Below are 20,578 nucleotides of genomic sequence, written 5' to 3'. Positions count from 1 at the left end.
AGCTTAAAATGTGTCAGACATGAAATGCCTGCCGAGTCAATTTGTATTATTATGTGTTCGTAGTAAATATGTCAGTGCAATAAATCCTATTGTAACATAGACCTTACGGTCCTTGTGTAGGGCATGGCTTCACACGGAATGATTTCCCATTGATACAGAGGTCTGGGGTAACCCTATTCAGAGTGTATACCTATTGTAGGGCTAGAGGAGTAATGTAACTGGATGCAGCACAGGTGAAACGTGTTCAGAACCTTTGTGTCAGCTCTCCCCGTGGCCAAAGGATTTCTCCCCGTGCCCCAGGTACAACAATTAGATTGTAAGCTCTATGGGGCAGGGAGTTATTCAGGCTGAAAAATCCTATGAGCAGCACAGTGTACACTCTTAGCCCTATATATCGATGAGGGGGATATATCATACTAATAATAATTCAATTTCAGCCAGAGTTTGAGTACAATTTATTACAAAGCCATTCCATCTCCTTTCACATGTGTATTCAGTAGTTAGGATCTGAATACATTTTTTGTCTCCCTTCTCTTGACATGGGGGCTATCAATTCAGTAGCATTTTTGTCAGCACAGGTTCAGTCCCGGCTCAATAATAGAGGTCTTCTCCACTTAAGTCGGGTGCAGTATATGGAACAGTTCTTGAAGTGAAGTCATACCCACAGGCATGTCAGAACGTGACACACCTGATCCAAAATAATTGGGAAGTTGTTGAAATCCCTTTTTACTTCAAATATAAAAATGTCACTTTGGGTGGATCTTGGTGTGTAAGAACATTTTATTCCTGAATGGATTTAAAGTTAAAAAAAAAATCCTGAATTCGGTCAACTTTAAAGAATTTAATTCATGAATATAGGATTTATTGTTCTTTATTAAGCAATTGCTTTTGAGCTACTTTAAAAATGTAAACTGTCCAAGTGCATTCAACTTTTAAAGGTACATTGTATTTTATAAGCCCTTCTGGTGGTTGCAGAATAGTTAAAGCCACATGTTCTGTCCATTTATTTTTTCATTATCCAGTTTATTTTTTCTTTATAAACTCATTTATATTCATCATTTTCCAAACATGATTGTTCTACTGGAATGCAATGCATGTCCTCCCCAGATAGTCCTTGGCAGAGAATGTTGCAAAGCCACTTTATGAAATAGATCAACACAATTTAATGCACCTTTTAACCCTTTAAACCATTTTAATTCAATGTCTAAGGCAGGAGTTCTCAACTCTCCTGTCCTCACGACCCCCACCCCCCAAACAGGTCAGATTTTCAGGATATTCTGCTTCAGCACAGGTGGCTCAGTCTTTTGACTGAGCCACCTGTGCTGACGCAGGGATATCCTGAAAACCAGACCTGTTCTGTTTTGGGTCTTGAGGACTGGAGTTGAGAACCCCTGCTATAGATGCATACAAATCGGCCCATATATAGCATCAGTTTACTGAGATGACATCATTTGGATGCTCCTGGAATCTGTGATGAGGAAGTATTGCACAAGGAAGGATTGGACAGCTGCCCTGGAATATTTGACATTGTTTAGAACCACAGTTGTGCTCCGACAATCTTTAGCTAAGGCAGTAAGCACTCGCAGTAGGGTGGCAGCCACGTCTCGTACATGTTCCTCAAGCCTCTTCCAATCTCTAGAAACAACACACTGGTGGAAAACTAGGGATTTTCAAAATCATGGTGTGAACTTGCAAATTAGTCCCTTTTCAATAGCTTGTACTGAGAAGCCAGGGCTGAAGTCTAGAGCCAGCAACACACTCAGACAGCTATTTGTTATCCTTCACTTTTTAGCTTAGTTAGTATGAAGAATATAATAGACTTCTTTATTATTAGTCAAATATTAACTGGAAATCAGATTCTTTAACCACCATTTTTTGGTATTGATGCACCCATTAAATGTTTAAATGTTCAAGCAAGAAAAACAAAGTTATCAGCTTTTCTTTAATGTATCTGGATGCAAGTACCATATTAGCACTATATATCAGCACATCGCACCCCGAGGTGAATAAGTGAAGTATTGTTGTGGTATATAAGGAAATGGCAGGGGGGGAGGGGGGTTATGGTCTTGTGGAACAGGTTTGCACACAAAGTGAAGACCATGTGGTTTACCTGTGCACCACATACGTGGCATAAATAATTATTATTCTTATCTGCTCTACCATTGTTTTACTTTCATTTGTAGATGTAGTTATCCAACGAGAAGATACTGGAGAATATATACTTTCTGGAGTTTGCCTTGTCATTTATTCTAAATTGGAGACAAAACGCACATTTTCTACCGTGACAGATTTCTCCTGTTTCATTTTGAAAACACAACACCTCCTGCCTTTGTGTATGTGGTGTTCTGTAATTATCGCAAAGGGGCTGCCACGGTCTTGTTAAACTTAATCTGAAAGTGCTAGAGCCACTTATTGTGTGTCTGCACCAGACCTGCCGTGCCATATATGTGTGCCAATGATGGATAGATGACCAATCAAATTCAAAATGCAAAGAGGAATTAAATATTACGTTTAAATATGGGCATGTCAGCAGGATCTGTATTTTAGAAGCTTTTAGATTTGACCAATTAGTCCAATATACATTTCTATTAACATTATATTGACCTCAAAATCCCTGACAATTCATTAATCTTTGGTTAATCCTTTTGTAATTAATTGTTTTATCTTTTAACTGACCTTAATTATTATTTTTTGCTATTTTGTGAGACTTTTTTATTTATGCAGGTCCAGCAAACTAATGGTCTAAAATGTCTTTGTATTCTCGTAATAACAACATGTAAATTGAACAGTAATTACAGAAATTGCCAGGGCACGGACAAAGCAGACAGGCCTTTCACATTCGCAACATATCATTAGCGTGGTAATTTCAACGTAGATATCTTAAATGTATCTCATTGTTACCCAGGAGCTCTTAGATTAGAACAGATCATTCTGCTCATTTTATTTGTCAGACATCATAACATGTTGTTGTCATTGGGACAAAACCGTGCGTTATTTTGCCATTTCCTTTTGTATTTAGTTTTTTTTTTTACTTAGACACATTTTATCAGCATCATTTTTGTTATTTCTGTGCAGATGTTCACAAGAACAAAGTTACAGAACATTTTAACCCTTTGTTAAACCATTGCAATCGTTGTTCATTTTTTTGTTTGTTTTCTTTCATGGAAATTATTTTTTGTTTATTAAAAGCAAAAGCATTATTTCAAAAACATGGATATCATTTTACTATCCATTGTGCTTCTTATATACAGGACGATTCTGCGGTCTGTTTTACAAGTACCGGCTCATCTGCAAATATATTGTGGTTGTATCATCATCTTTTTTATAATATACTTGTGAATGGCCATATTACTACGTTTGCCTACACTTTATTTACAGATATTGCGTTCATTTTATCAGGCTGGCAATAGGAAATATGGATTTCCAGGTTCACTTTTGTCATTTAGTAATCAAATGTTTCTAATCCGTTCTTACAAATGCAGAATTATTATTATTGTTTTTTTACATAGGATTGAAGCAGGCGGTCTCCGGAGTTGGACCCCATTAATTTCAGCTCGGGACCCCCTGCTTCCGGAAATGCAGACCTCCGTAGGGGGTGCCCGGTGCCGCTCGGCTAGCAGGGATTACGTAATGGCCACTTTTCAAAGCTCCCACGTCCTGTGGACCAATAGGAAGCCGTGACGTCATTCAGTGCGGCTTCCTATTGGCCCGCGTGATTCGGGAGCTTTACACTTGCAGGTATACCCTTTGGAGGTCTGCATCTCGGGAATCCAGGGGTCCCCGGAGCTGAAATTAATGGGGTTCAGCTTTGGAGACCCCCTGCTTCAATCCTTCGTTAAAAAGAAAAGTGCATGAATTGCCCCTTTAAAAGACAATAAAATACATAATGGCTTTTATACAAATTTACATTGTATGCTTGTTCACTACGTAAGGAAATATCAGCTGTAAAGGAGGGGGTTACTGGGTATTTCATGGTATGTTGGTCGAAAGAAGATGTCAAAGGGGATGGAAATAGTACATATTGAGAAGGTAGAGAGGAAATTTATGGAAAGTTTGACATCCTTGTTTTCGTAGCTGCTCTGAAAGTATAAAAATAAGAAAGTCGGTTGGGAGTTTTAAGGAAGGTGAGTCTCTTTAGGAAGTCTTGAAAATAGTAAAAGGCCAGCTACAAAGTGTCATGGTGAAGATCTTGAGCTACGTGTGTGTGTGTGTGTTGTAAAAGGGAGCCTAGCTATAGAGATAAAAATCATATTAAAGTCCCCATCACAGTCTTAGAGAACCTTAAGTTACGAATGGGTGATTTGGGAAGTAGAGAACCCTTTAATTTTGACTGTAGCTCTGATCTAGAGTCCCAAATCCAAGTCAGAAATGAAAAAAATCTTGTTTCTCCCTCCAATTCAGTTTGGGTCCCGTCCTCGCACTTCTTACCATCCAGTGGCCCTATGTGGCTTGGAGGCTGGGGATTGGAGGCCAGAGGGATGCCAGCCTCACCTTTTCTGTTGGTCTTGTTTTCTCTGATACTGCGGATCCAATCAACAGAGGGGGCATAGGCCAGCAGGAGACAAGGAGCGGCACTGATCTGCTGTTAACCTCTCTCCCCCATGTCACCCACTACCACCCCATGTCCCTCTCTTCCGCCCCATGGCACACCCCCTTTCTCCCCCCTTTCATTATCATCACCTCCGGCCCTTGTAGATACCCTGACGGCCTCACCAAGGATCTTCCAGATATTGCGGTTACAGCCTCTCTTCCCTATGTCGCTCCAACACACTTTCTGATTTAATCCTCCATCTTACTTTTGGTTGTCGTCTTGGTATTTTAATTCTCCTTGGAATCCAGTCGTGTACCATCCCTGTCCCACGTTGGTCATTTATTGCTATCTGTCCGTCCCGCTGCCATTTTCATTTCTTCACCCTTATGTCACAGACTTGTTTGCTCTCAAACTCACTCATTTTTTTCCTCTCTGGGTAATACCCTCTTTATTTACCTTTCCATATACCTTTCTCAAGTATATCTCTCCATACTTATTTGAGTTGTCTGAAGCTTCTGAATTATCTTTGCATTTAGTGTCCAAGATTCCAATCCATATGTGAGCACAGGCGGTATACACTGCTCAAACAATTTCCTCTTGAGGCACAGTGGAAGGTCCTTTTTTCCCAAATCCAATGTCTAGAACAATTCTTCAAGTGTTACTATGGAAAGCTTTGGTGTCATGGTGTTTCCCTGCCACTCTCCCTTGCTTACCTTGCTTGTATCTTCATGTAGCTGTTGCGGTTGCATTCTAGTAAATGTTCTTTATAGTATCAATGTTTGCTTCTAAAATATTTTGTCTTCTTAATACATTTAGAATCTCTGAGGTGTAGGCAGAATCAAATGCTTTTTTGTAGTCTATGAATCCTAACCTGAGTGGTGGATCGTATTCATTACTTTGGGAAATCACTTGTATGACTTGGATGTGGTCCATTGTGTTGTATCCACTGCAAAATCTTGTTCTCTAGGCTGAATGAATCCAGGGTCTACTGCAGCCAATTGGTAAATATCGTCATAAAGATCTTGTAAGTGATTGGAAGTACAGTGGACTAATTGGTCTATAGTTCTTGAGGACTTCAATGGGAATTTTTGTCCACCAACAGCTTGAACGGCTGCTTCAGTGAATATAGAATAAAGCTCGTGGGGAGGCTGGCACAGGAGAAACTAGGTTGAACTAGGGAGTTAAAGATAACTTTTAAGTGATATGAGCAGAGAGATTTGCAGAGTGTTTTAGGTCATGTGAAACAGAGAAAATGGTGAATAGCATTTCGTCAAGTTTCCCCCCTTCCTAATATGACAAACTGACAAAAAGCCTTTTTCTGAGTGATTCTCTGTAAGTATACCCAATCCACCCCTCCCCCCCCCCCCCATATTCAGGCTTTCCACTGTGACAAATGTTGTCTTTGTGTCGTCTTACTCCAGTCGTATTTCTATTGTCATTATCTATTTTTCCATAGTCATGATTTTTCTTAATTTCTCCTAATTTTTAACATACAGTGTACAGTACCACCCTTTTCTAGTCTTTTCTTGCCTCGGCCAGTGGGTTTGTATCATTTTCACAAGCGCCCCCCCCCCCACCCTTCCACTCTCCCCCCCCCCCCGCCCTTCCCCGACCCTGCAAGCCCGGGCAACGCCGGGTATATCAGCTAGTGTGTGTGTATATATATATATATATATATATATATATATGTATATATGTATATATGTTACATCTTTGTGACCTCATTGTATGGGTGTAAACACATCACATAGCTGTATATACCCTCCGGCACTCGGGGTTGCTTTGCTATTTCTCGAAGTGTTTCATTCCATCTGTGATAGGTATTAGAATGATGGGTTGACATTTTTTTCAAAGCACTGTATTTTGATTTGAGAGGAGTGAAATCATGAGATCTGCAGAGGGGAAATACGTATTTTACCGGACACGTTTCCCTGTTTTTACTCTAGGCCTGCTTTTATTTTCCACTATTAACCCTGCCATGGCTGCCTCTAACGGGAGAGTTGGTTTCAATAATCTCCACTGTTACAAGTTGTTTGTTTGCACATTCTCAATATCAAATAAAAAGTTAAATATACTGAGATTTCAGAAATACAAAAAGCAGTAAATAGTATATTGTATATAGTTTTATCAAAAAGAGATTATGGAGAAAAATGGGCATTTGGCTGAGGTTTGTAAATCTGCCAGTGTTTGAATAGTTAACATTTAAACCAAGTTTAATATCTACACATGCATTTAAATGTAATTTTGTTTGGGTAATATATTTCAATGAGCAAAATACCTGTGTTACAGAAGCAGCCAGAGCGAAAGCAATCATTACATTACAAGGCACCTGGGACATTTGGACCAATTCTAGTTGCTGCGGTGTTGCACATGTCAAGTCGTGCCATTTGACGAGGCAATAAGTAACGGGGAAAACATTTTGATCTCGTCGTATTGTATCCGATTTTCCTCTTCTAAAATATCTGTTGATATCACACATTACAAGCAACCATAGAAAGTACAAAGAGTAAAGACACGGCTGCTGTAAAACATGACACTGAGTGTGAAGCAGGGGAACCTGGTTCAATTCCCGGTGTCGGCTTCTTGTGACGTTGGGGAAGTCACTTTATCTCCCTGTGCCTCAGGCACCAAGAACATAGATTGTAAGCTCCACAGGGCAGGGACTGTCTGTAACATTCCTATGTGCTGGGTAAAACGCGCTATACTGTAATCGTGACGCGTTTCGAGTCCCATTGTGAGAGAAGCACTATATAAAATAAAGTTATGTATACACACACAATGTGTGTGCTGATGAAGCTGCGCAGTGAGTGAAGGAGTCAATTGCCCGTGAAGCCGGGGGTTTCTGGCTTAAATTAAAGTGTCAGCTCCTTGTGTCCTTGAGAATTCCTTCTATCTCCATGTGCATCACTGCGCCTCCCTGCGCCTCACTGTGATTGTAAATTCTGCAGAGCAGGGATTTTTTTTTAAAAGAAAAAGAATTATACAACACATACATTTAAAACAAGAAACAAGGAAGTCCAGAGCAACATCCAATGTGACAAAAATACACAGTGAAATACCTATGTATCTCTTGAAAAAAGGGTAATTTAGTTAACCTTTTGGCCAAAGCGTATAAGCCTGCGAGCCACTTACAAGTCATGACCATAATATCGCAGGTCCTAACACTAACTGATCAAAATTCTTATTTACCTCTCTAATGTAAGCTATTCTATTAATAATCCACATAGAAAATGGCATTATAATGGCATTAAATATACATAGTTTGGTATACAGTTCAGGGAAAAGTGCCTGACAAAGGCAATTAAATGAGGAAGTCCCTGCCCAACAGAGGTAAAACAGCTAGTCTTGCATCTATGGACAATCGATAGTATTTCCGCCCAGTTTTGCATGTTGGATTTATTAGAATACCGGCGAATTGGTGAAATGTATAAGATCCAGGCATTTTGGCCGTATCGCACGGATTTCCAGGCCCGGAATGAAATCGCATCTAATAAAAAGGTCATTCTCGCCCAGTTTGGACATGTGAGAAGGGATTTTAGAATACGGTGACCTGCATATCCGAGCGAAAAGGGCTTTAACTGCACAGATATGCAGCTCTCACAGTTACTAGAGTAGGCCCCATTTGTATAGCTGTTGTAGTTCTCTGAAATGTTCATATAACAAATCTATAGTATTCTAGGAAGTCGGTTTTATCAAAGCAAAGAAAGGCATACTTTGGCGCACATTGGTTTTGTATGAAACATATAAAGTGTTCAGTGCTTAGCTCCTCCTAACACTTTGTTTTTTTTTAGAGAAACCCCATCTTCCAAGCTGACAAACAGGGCAAAATATTTGTCTATGTTGACGAGTTGAAACCGCCTCTCGTTGTTGATATAAGGACAGAGACACTTGTATTTACCTTGATTCACAGATCCCAAAATGCTTTAGAATGGTGTATTGCAGGATCAGCAACTCATATAATATTAATGAACGTATCTATTGGAAGTGGCATTCCAGCAGCATCGTATTCGCGCCATTGTCCTGCATGCAACACCCACATGGCACAGAAACAGGTGCTCAGCGATGTTTTTGCACTAATGGTTACAATTAACATTGCTTAATAAATCTGACCCCCAGAGTCCAAAACATGAACAAGGCGCTGTTTAAATTGTGCCTTTAGTTGCAGTCGCTCCTCCGAGGAAATGGCCACCATGCCCTGCAGTAAATAATGACTTTTTGTTAATGCACTATGCACTTTTGTGCTTATGTCTGTAAGAGCAACTGCCGTGACTCCCCACTAAACAGTCAAAAGAACAAGCGGTGTGTGCATAATCTCCCCGCTTTACACTGCTTAAACACCACTCCGCCGGTCTGTTGCTTGAAATCCACTGCTGATGCCTACAAAGTAGAGAGTTCATTTCGGAGTCCTCAATCTCTTTTCTGGACAGGCAAATAGGTATTGGCTAAGGCCCACTTTGATTTCTTTTATGTGCCCACCTGCTTGTGAGAATCTGAATGAATACCACCTACTGGCTTCACACAGAATACTGCACAGCTAATTAGATGGTTGAACCATTAGCTTCAAGTGGTAGCTTATGTGAACTACTGAAACACGATTTCACGTAGAACCTCTTGCTTCAGCAAATATGGCACTAACTCTATACTGAACATTTGTGTTTTATGACCTCTGGACCTTGTGTAACCCATTTCTATGCAATCTGTATTTTGTCAGCTGCCCTTGATATTTTGTAGTCTAATTACAGTGGAAGATTAACATATTACTTTAACCGTTCAGAACATCAAATGAGCTCATTGCAAATTGAAGAATATGAACAGGATGATGGTGCTTTCAATCACCGGCAGTGAAAAAATATAAGTGTCTGCATTAACTGGATGATTCAGAGTTACTTTCACTTCTATCAGGAAAAGTAAATATCGGCTATTATGGACACAGACATATTGCTACTGCGCATTTCTTTGTATTCAGGCTGTTGGTTCCGTTTTTTCGCCCACAAACAAGATGACCTGGAAAAAGAGGCATACAGTATGCTTGAGCCAAAGAGAAAAAAGGCAATGTCCTTTAACTTGATTCTCATCCAATACCATTTGCATTGCCCTATTAGTAAAAGAAATGCACAGGTGTACAATTTCAAAATGGAAGTGCTACGTGCATAAAAAAAGAGCATCACTGCCCACAAAGAATTAATGGGAGCTTAACCCCTTGACTGCAGGAAGGGTACTGCGGGCCCCTCCGGCAAATAGTGACCGCAGGGTCCGTTAACAAGACACTGGAAGAGGAGTCCTCTTTCCTTCACTGCAGATCGCGTCTTGCGCTCCATGCGAGCGCCCCTGGAAAACGAGAACTCATCAGACATGACATAGTCACTACACCCTGGGCCACCCAAAGGGTTAAATCCAGGCACAAAATACTCAAACTCCAAAAGCAAAACGAATTATCTTGGGGAAAAATCGAATTTTAAATAAATCTCCAAAAATAGAGAACACGTTTAAAAAAATAAAAATAGTAGGAAAATCTCATAAATAAGAGTAGAAATAGTTATTGTTTTCTCATCACAACTAATGCAACACAGGACTGGTAAGGGGAGGCTCCACAAAATAAGGTTAGCTGGTGGGGAGCGATGATGGGCTGTTCCACTTATAAGCTCACTGGCCGTGTCTCGGGAGTGTTCTCCTTCGTGGCCTTCGCTGCTCCCGCAACACTGGTGGAGTCTCCGTGCGTCTACGTCCAGGAAGTACAGTAAGGTGGGGAAGACCAACCACAGTGTTGCGGAAGCAGCGGACGCGGTGGTGACCGGGGATAATATTTTTACTCGTATCTGTTGATTTTTCGTTTGAAAATGCGTTATATATTTTTGGGAGATTTTATATTATATTTTTCCATAGACATTTTGGGGGGGTTTTGAGCTTTACGTTTATCCATTTTTAAAATCTTTGTGTGTGTATGTGTGTGTCACCAAGGTGTGATGGTGAATTTGTGCCGTAGGGTTTGAGAGCACCAAATGCTGGTGTTACCTAGATAGTAGATGAAATTGAAAAAAGACATATGTCCATCAAGTTCAACCTATGCTAAAATTTAGACCACAGAAACTTATCCTGTATTTGTATTTGCAGCATTTTTATCCAGACTAATGCTAATAAAAAACCCCAGAGGCACATTATCCAATGAAGTCTCATAAGGGAAAGATAAATTCCTTCCAGATTCCAATAGTGCATAATAATTCCGATTTCTCCCTGCATCCACATCCTTCCTTAGAAGGGTCAGGAAACTGATCGTGGTCCTCGTCACTAACATTTCGGCATTTGTGCTTACAAAATATTTACTGTATCCAACAGCCTGGATCGGAAACTGATTTCTTTGGTGCAAAGTTGGTGCACAGACATCTCATTTAAACTTGCGCTTGTGTGCGCCTATATACTACTGTAATCTGAAATGTCTCCATCTGCGGCAACACATTTTTTTTTTCATTTTGTGGGGAGCATAGAAAGGACTGTGCTAGGAGTACAATGTTAATGGGATGTACTAAAAAAATAATATATATATATATATATTTATTTATTTTTGTCCGCCCAAAAAAGGAGAAAGTTTGTCAAAATCGGCCACCAAGTTCAACTTCACTTAAACCCTAAAAAATAATTCTGCCAATAGTGTTATTGCAGAATTCAGTTACAATGTATCAACCCCAAATTTGAATGGATGCAGCACAGATGTTTTCTTATATAGGTTAAGAAAATGTATTCTTTCACAGTATGGCTATTATAATACTAATCGTTTCTATTTACTCACCCTGGTTATTAAGAACACTTACACAGTTCTGCTCTCAGAATTACAATGCATCAACGTTTATTTCAAACAGCAAATGTAAGAAGACCCACATTTTATCAGGGTTTGTATTACTTTTTAGCACTAAAACCTTGACACACACACAAAATTGGAATATGATCTGAGAACACGATGGATGTGATAGATATTCCCCGGATAGGCACATGTGCTATGTTTTATGGGACTTTTTAACAGTAGGTTACTATTATATATAATGCACCACCACAGAACCTATACTAATGGAGTATACTGACCGTTCTTTTCTATTAATGCAAACGGCAGTCTATAGTGTCCGATGGAAAAATGTTTGCTATATGTATCAGGCTTAACTTTGCAATCTATACAGTACACCTCTATACAGTTCTCATTTACAATGCAGTTCTCTTACAAAGTGTTTAGTGCTGGGGTTCTCAACTCCAGTCCTCAAGCCCCCCCAACAGGTCAGGCTTTCGGGATATCCCTGCTTTAGCACATGTGGCTCAATCAGTGGCTCAGTGCCACTGATTGATCCACCTGTGCTGAAGCAGGGATAGCCATAAAGCTGCAGCCCAAACAATATCCTACAGTTCTGTACTGTGAGAGAATACTTGTAGCATTTTTTTTAAACAACGCAAGGACATTTTTTATGTATTCTTATGTAGCAAGCATTTTTTGTTTCTATAGCAACCATTTACGAAGTCATATCCCCTTCGTCTTCTGAAATGGGCTCTGGCACACCCCTGTTTGAGCCCCACCCACTCCCTAGCAGTACACTTATTGTATCTAGTGACTGCCTGGTCACATGATCTTCCCCACAGAACGTTGCATCTTTGCTCCTCTTCTGCTGCACGGACAGTCATTTAGTAAACCCCCGAGCTGAATCTTCACCGATCGATCACAGGAAAACGGATCGATCGGCAACTTAGCCAAATACTTATCATTGTGTGTGTTGTATTGATGCACAAATTAAAGGGGGGGGGGGAAATAATATGTAGGGTGAAAAAAAAAACGACGACACCTTGGACTGCTGCTTTAAAACCGGTCCTGTTGGTTCTTGAGGCCCGGAGTTGAGAACCCCTGAGTTACAGCAATTCATGGGTCCGGTGCAAATATAGAAACTGCGCTTAACAGCATATGTAAACCCAGGGGTCCGCAAACTTCTTCAGCTGTTTCCCCCCTGCCCGGGAGCCATAGCGCCCCTCCTCTCCCAATGACTCGGCGTCAAATGATGTTGCGTGTTGCCATGGTGTCGTGTGACATGACATGACGCCGCTGTGTTTCCATGGCGACGCGTCGCCGAAGACCCGCAGAGAGCAGGTAAATGAGTTACAGAGGCCTCACACCTCCCCCGGCATTTCATTTAAATAGCGCGGGGGCCTCTGTAACCGCCCGCGCCCCCCTACAAATTCTCCCGCCCCCCCCAGTTTGCGCACCGCTGTGTTAACCACTATTTCTTTGTAATAACTGATCATTTCAATATCGTACTGTATTGGGAGAGGGAAAAAAACCCAGAATGAATAATGCCTCCTTTATGGTTTTTGTTTGAACAGATATGATTTGGAAACATTTGCCAAAAAACCATGTTTTCAAAAATAATCATTCATCTAAACAGGATATTTTAGAGTCTGAGCAGCTCCAACATATGCATGAAAACCGCATTTGGGAAGGAAACTGAAATGTAAGCTTGTTTTCCTGCAAGGGTGTAGCTTTAATGTGTTTTGGACTGAGAGTACTTAGAACTTTATTATTTTTAGTGTGGTTGTTTTATTTACATGATGTTTTTTGTTGACATATTATTTTAAAACCCTTTCTGCCTGGTGCTGGAAGGCTTGTTAGCTTTGTCTGATCTATGCAAGAAATGTCTAGTGCTGCAGTAAATGCTAACCGGACATCTCCATGAGTATAATGGCACACTGTCTCCCAAATGTTGTACTTTAAAATCCAATTTTTACATTAAAATGCAGAACTTTGAAAGGTAAAGGGCATTGTTCATCTCTCAAGCAATTCCAAACCAAATTCCAGTCTCTCGAACCAAATGACAAGATGTCACTGATCAGGCCTGTCTTTGCCATTTGAACGCCCCCTGGCACTCATCGGGATGAGAGGAAACGTAACAGCATATCATTACACAAATAAAAGGAGTTGTATTATATCTTTACTTGCACGATTTGTCAGCTATGGAAACATATCTGAAATTCTCCATTTTTGAATCCCTCCCCCACTGTCGCCCTCTCTACCCCTCCCTCTTCCCCACCCTCCCTCTCTCAAACCCATCTGTCCCTCTCTCCCCCACCCTCCCTCTCTCCCCCCCCCACCTCTCTCTCTCCCTTCACCCTCCCTCTCTCCCTCCACCCTCCCTCTCTCAACCCCCGCCGCCCCACCCTCCGTTCCTTTCTCATCCTCCTTACCTCCCCCCCACCCTCCCTCTCTCCCCATCCTTCCTCTCTCACACCCTCTTGCCCTCACCCTCGTACCCTCATCCTCCTTTCCTCATCCTCCCCTCTCTCCCCCACCCTCATTCACTCTCCCCCACACTCCCTCTCTTTCCCTCCCCCACCCTTTCTCTCACCCTCCCTTTTTCTCTCCCCACCCTCCCTCTTTCTCTCCCCACACTCCTTTTTCTCCCCCCACCATCCCTTTTTCTCCCCCACCCTCCCTTTCCTCTCTCTCCCCCCACCCTATCTCTCTCTCTCCCCCCACCTTCTCTCTCCACCACCCTCTCTCCTCCACCCTCTCTCTCCCGACACTCTCTCCACCACATTCTCTCTCTCCCCCACCCTGTCTCTCCCCCACCCTGACCCTCTCTCTACCCCACCCTGTCTCTCTCTCTCCCCCACCCTGTCTCTCTCTCTCCCCCACCCTGTCTCTCTCTCCCCCACCCTGCCTCTCTCTCTCCCCCACCCTGTCTCTCCCCCACCCTGACCCTCTCTCTCCCCCACCCTGTCTCTCTCCCCCACCCTGTCTCTCTCTCTCCCCCACCCTGTCTCTCTCTCCCCCACCCTGTCTCTCTCTCCCCCACCCTGTCTCTCTCTCTCCCCCACCCTGTCTCTCTCTCTCCCCCACCCTGTCTCTCTCTCTCCCCCACCCTGTCTCTCTCTCTCCCCCATCCTGTCTCTCTCTCTTCCCCACCCTGTCTCTCTCTCTCCCCCATCCTGTCTCTCTCTCTTCCCCACCCTGTCTCTCTCTCTCCCCCACCTTGTCTCTCTCTCCCCCACCCTGTCTCTCTCTCCCCACCTACCCTCTCTCTCCCCCCCTACCTCTCTCTCTGCCCCCCCCCTACCTTATCTCTCTCCCCCTACCCTATCTCTCTCTCCCCCCTACCCTAACTCTCTCCCTCACCCTCCTTACCCTCTCCCCCCCCCCCCCCCCATCCTCTCACTGTCTCACACTTTCTTTCACTCTCCTCACTGGAGCACTGGAAGCCCACAGACAACACCTTATATTACAGTCATTGTTCAGACCCTGCAGATCTCAGGGCTGCATGTAAGCAGCCCTGCGAGACCCCCCTCTGAGAAAGAGATGGCATGATCATGAAACACATCAGGAGTGGAACCAGATGGACCACGTCTCTGTAACAAAGACATATACATGATACCATGATTCTTACAGGACAAAGTCTTCTAATTGTATTAAAAAAATGTTTTAATGGAAGCCAAATCGTATGAATATGGCGGCTGGTGGAATGCCTGCAATCAGTAAAATAGTGAGGACATTAAGTGGCACAAATGGCAGTTTTTTTTCAATACATTGGTGCTAACGGGATCATTTTATCTGCTTTAGGTCCAAAGCTGCTAAATGGTGCTATGTCTTACTGTACTTTAAATCCCATTCACTTGAATAGGTCTTAAGATGTGCTAAGGCTTAGCACCATTCAGAGCTCTATTTACTAAGCAGTGTAAAGCCATTAGACACATTACAGCTCATTCAATTGAATTCACTGTAAGGTATATTTTTGCTTAACACTTTGTAAATACTGTATTTAGTATAGTAGTATTTGATGAGCTATCATGTGAGTATTTGATTCCTAATACGAGGTTTTACATGATATTACGATGAGATATATGTAGTTTGATTTTACTTTTGTACATGTAGTCTGTTAAACGTCGTTTGGGTATTGAGATTTCCCCTCATTTAGTCGTAGGGTCATTGAATGAAACACTTGAGGATCGTGCAGATTCATTTTGATTTACTTGATGCAGTGTAAAAGGAATGAGATAAAAAAAATGACTTTATTTCTAATGTTAATTTTGATATTCTAATACAGTACTTTGATATTTTCTCTACCACAGTCTAATTTCCAGCTCACTACAAATGATCTGAACTGCACTGCTGGGATGAAACACTTTGTAAGCTTATAATTCCAAGAGTGTTATGATTATTTTATTCAAGCTGAAGTCAAACGGCAAACAATTCACAAGGGAAACTAGTGTGGTTTAAGGCCATATACTATAATCTGATTTCAACACTATGTCTTACCTTGGGATAAATCCATATCCATTAACTTTAAACAATAAATTGAAGCCTTAACAGTTCTTGGCAGAATTCAGTGCAAATATTGGCAGCATTGACTTCCCAATGTTACAGAAAATATGCACATGATTTTTTGAATATAAATCTTTAGCATCAATAAGTATATTCACTATAAGTTAAACTATGTGACTTAGAGATTCTCTCTCGTTTTACTGTAACGAGACTAAACATACTCAAGAAAAAAAACTAAAGCACAGTGAATGAAAAACATAACCCTATTTTTTAAGATGTCAAATGCCTTCTACCTATGTTGACGAACATGGCAGCAACCCTAATTAAAATAATATTGTTATTGTTGAATGTATTAACGCATGGATTCCTACACCGTGCTCATTTCCACGGGCATTGTACAGGAATCTGTATCCAGTCTCACATTTCACTTTGCTGCTTCAGGGGCCCACCGCGTACTTCTTCTGAAAGAGGTCCATAAAGTTCCTGTAATAGGAAGGTAGCTCTATGGCTGCATCAACATCTGGAAATGTACTACAAGCACCCAATGATTACAGAGGAAGCCCAAGAAGTGATTAGTGGATGTTCATTTAAAATGCTATTCATGTTGCAATTCTAGTGCAGTTCTATTATGCTCTTATTGTGAACCCTATACATAGTGAGGCATTGTTGCCATATAAAGACGATTCCTAACACTAGAAATAGTTTTCTCTAACTTGCCAACTATCACATGGCGACCCAACTGGCCGCACCACAATAAAGCCGATTTTCCAATGGGGGACGTCGGCATTCATTGACCTCATACAGTAGTTAGAACGTCGCACCTGGATCATGTGTCCAACGTTTCAATCTCAGAGATTACTCTGATCGTAAAGGAGTTTGTTTGGTTCACATTGGAAAAGCTACCACATGAAAACCTTCGCCTAATTATGCAGTTAAAAGATTTGTGGGCTTGTTCTTGCATGAAGCTTGACTTTATATGAACCTCTTTGTTGGCTGCACCAGTGATGGGAGTTCCTTGAAATGTTCATGTTATGGCCGGACTGAAGTTATTAGTTTGCGGACCTAATTAATATGTTTATTCATATTATGCACAGTTTAAAAAAGTCAAGCAATTATACTTTGTAATTCACATTTGTTCTTTAGTTCTGTATGATGCTTTATATAGACAATTAGTATAATTTTTCATAGTACAAAAAAGTTTACAACACAAATAGGGTATGTATCAGCTCTCACTGTTTAACAGCAAAAACATTACCATATTTATTAAAGATATATAAAATCCCATTGCTCATGTAAGGATTTATCTCCTTTGCTAAAGCTGGTTACATTACCAGTTCTGCATCCACTAGAATGAATTTAGCATGCACAGTCCCATTGCTGATACCTTGTTCATTTGTTGTTAATGTTTCTGCAGGATTGCAGACTAATTGCAGCCAAGTTTGATCACATGACACAATAAATATGTTTTTTCATTGTTTAGTTTCTGGCGTGTTTGCAATGTTTTCCTCACTTACTAGATATCAGTTCTAGTTTGATACGAAATGCAGGTAAATACTTTGATTGGAAATGATTTAATAGAGCACATTCATTGACTTTAGTAAAACATGTAATCACAAAACAGGTAGAGGGAAGAGCTGGTAGTGCGATTGCACAGAAAAGTGCAAGTAGGTGAATTTTCCAGGTTCGTAGTTATCCTGTATTTTGTTGAAAAACGTGAAGAAGAAAAAAACAGGATAACGCTATCTAAGTCAACAATTTCCTTAAAAACAGCATAAATGTACAAATATAGAGGGAACACGGGGGGGGGGGGGTGAGTCGCATTCAGCATGAAAAGGTTCACATATATACAGTAGGTTTCAAATACTAAGTAAACATCTCTGTATTGTTACGGGTCAATTTATAGGGTGTAAATTGAGTAGTTTGTTTGAGGAGGTACCCGGGCGCTATCTCTATGTAGTTTATCTGATGTGCAGAAGTATAAAAAGAGTGGTGTAATACTGCCTGTAAGTGGTTTTCGAGTGGTATCCTCTCGTGACTCGGAACCCCAGCAGGATCTATCCAGGACCCTTATAGGTAATGAATACAAAAAGGATGGGGGAGCACAATGGTTGGAAACAGGCAGTGTTAGAGAACTGGTGATTGCTTTTTAAGGTGAAGCGGTTATATCTTGAGCGGATGTGTTAGCTCAGGTGTCTAATCTCTAATTGGAAGGATAGGCACACATGGGTGTACGTGTGTTGGTGTGAAGGTGAAATAAAATAAAGATATATAAAACTTACACGGCCTTGTGTAAGCCCTGTCACATCAAGGTTTCTTTGGGAGTCCCGTGTGCTTCTGATGAGGCTTTTCTTCTTGCGATGCGGGTTCTTCTTCTTGATGTAGCGGCCACTTACTTCGTTGATTCACAGTGCCACTCCAGGGGGATTTCCTCTCGTATAAATAGAAAGGAGGATAGGGTTAACACATATAATTATATATACGTCAATGTGGGGGGGGGGGGGGATGGTGTGTTTTATGAACCACCAAGAAGATTGTATACTATATATTATAGTTTAACACTCACACGGACTAGTGTGAGTGTAATCCTATCTTGGTATCTTGTACACTTCTAGGTGTTGCCCAATCAAAATATCAGATGATGAAAGGGTGGGGTATAAGGGTATTAGTGGTAAATATAACACGATACTCACACGGGCCAGTGTGAGTACACACTCTTAGCGGTATCTTGCTCTTCTATTCCAGTTGTAGGTGCTGGTGAAGATGGGGTTAATATAAAAGACACTAATGTCTGGAGGGTAAAAACACTAACTTTAATAAAACATGAAAAATAAAATAAAAAACAAACACAGAATATAATTCTGTGGAAGGTAAAAGCAAGGGGTAGACAGTGTGGTGTTTAGTTGTAGGGAGTCTCTCTCTTCCGCGTCCGGATGGAGAGCTGCAACTGCACCTCCGCCTCCTCTGAAATGTGCTTTAAAATGTTCCAGGTGAAGAGCAACGCGTTTCGTCCAAGTACTGGACTTCCTCAGGCTCTGTAGATTCACCTTAAAAAGCAATCACCAGTTCTCTAACACTGCCTGTTTCCAACCATTGTGCTCCCCCATCCTTTTTGTAAATGGAGTAGAGATGACTTTATTTATATATATACAACATTATATAATATAATGTTTCGACAGACGGGGAATCATTTATTCCATTGAAATTAAAACTATTTATTATTGAGAATTGTAATTGTACAGAGGAACATTCGTAAGTATACCGAATACGTACCACAAGTGCTTGGTAACGCTGCCAGGATCCAGGGTATATAGTGGAATTGGATATAACCAGCACTGACATGGATGCTTTAACAGTGTTTATTATATTGGTCCTATACAAGGACCTTTCTCAAGACAAAAATACTGACAATCCCAGTTTATTCAACCGTAAAAACAATGATAAACATACTTTACAACAATTAAAATAAGCTTAACTAATGCTGTAAAGTTCTCTTAATAAACATTGTAAACCACACTAGTATATATACAACGGCACCTGAATGTGGTTACACAGTATCCATTCAGGATACGATAGCGACTGCTTTCACTTTTTTTTTTTTAGCAATGAAATGGTTCACCACCCACTGAAAATGTTGTGGTAGAGCATATATGGAACACACAAGGTCAATAGAAACCACAATGAACAAGACATGATTCCTGTAAATCTGAAGGTTTGCTTCTACAGACCTGAAAGATTAGTTGCATGGTGGCACATACTTCTCTTTCAAAATGTAAACGAAAAGAAAGTGAACTTGAAGACAAGCTGTCATCGCATATCAGGGTTAATGCGTTTATGAGCCCAGTGCTCCAGTGGAACCACTGCACCATGCCTTCCTGACACTGATGAAGTAGTGTGATGAGACCCTGTACATACAGTATAAAATAGTTCTGCATGAGAGACACAGAGCCTGCTAAAGACACAGTCTTATTGCTGATAAAACAACGTGCGTGGACGTACGAGAACACAGGCCATGTTATTTTAGTCGTTTTGTAAGAGCTAAGCCAAGAAATGCACCACGCACGACATGAAAGCCTTCCACATCTTGCTGCGCAGTGTTGCAATCCATTTTTCTTTGCAGACTTTTACTTTGTCATTCTGGTATCCCATTATACAGACAGATTTTTTTTCCTTTCTCCATACATCCTTCCTACCAACCAATTAGATTGTAAGCTCTTCAGAGCAGGGACACCCTTTTCAAAATGTTACTGTTATGTCTGCAGCACTTCTCCCCTTTGTGTTATTTATATTATTTGTTATCTATATGATTGTCACGTATATTACTGCTGTGAAGCGCTGTGTACATTAATGGCGCTATATAAATAAAGACATACTGTACAATACAATACCTCTGTTTAGGTGAGTTGGGCAACTAGATGTGCTCGAAGGAAAAAGAGGCCATTGTGAATTGTACTGTGTAGTCTCCTGCAAATTATAAACCTGTATGATTTATTCATTGTGTACATTAAATATGTTGCTAGGGCTGCACCACAGTACAATATTTCCAGTCTGTAAACCTTTGCTCAAGCCTTGTTAATAGCTGTAATAATGTATATGAGAAACACAGACGCAGCCTGGCATAACTTGGCCCCGAGCAAGCTAAAAGATCTGGTAATTAGTGCAGGGGCATGAGTAAAGAGGTGTGAAGGTGCCCAGCAGGGGGCAGTGTCCGCATACCTTGGGATAGCAGAGAGATGTACAGTCCCACTTACTGGCTTAAAATTAGAACC

The 20,578-nt window shown here is 41.0% G+C and overlaps 1 protein-coding gene across 7 annotated transcripts in view; it reads left to right on the top strand.

The window, feature by feature from the left end:
• Positions 1–20,578, top strand: part of TYW3 (tRNA-yW synthesizing protein 3 homolog) — a 134,420-nt gene that overhangs the window by 32,360 nt on the left and 81,482 nt on the right. The window lies entirely within an intron of this gene.

Source organism: Ascaphus truei, chromosome 10 (genome assembly GCF_040206685.1).
Source record: "Ascaphus truei isolate aAscTru1 chromosome 10, aAscTru1.hap1, whole genome shotgun sequence".
Taxonomy (NCBI): domain Eukaryota; kingdom Metazoa; phylum Chordata; class Amphibia; order Anura; family Ascaphidae; genus Ascaphus; species Ascaphus truei.
This window is presented reverse-complemented; position numbering and strand designations above follow the sequence as displayed.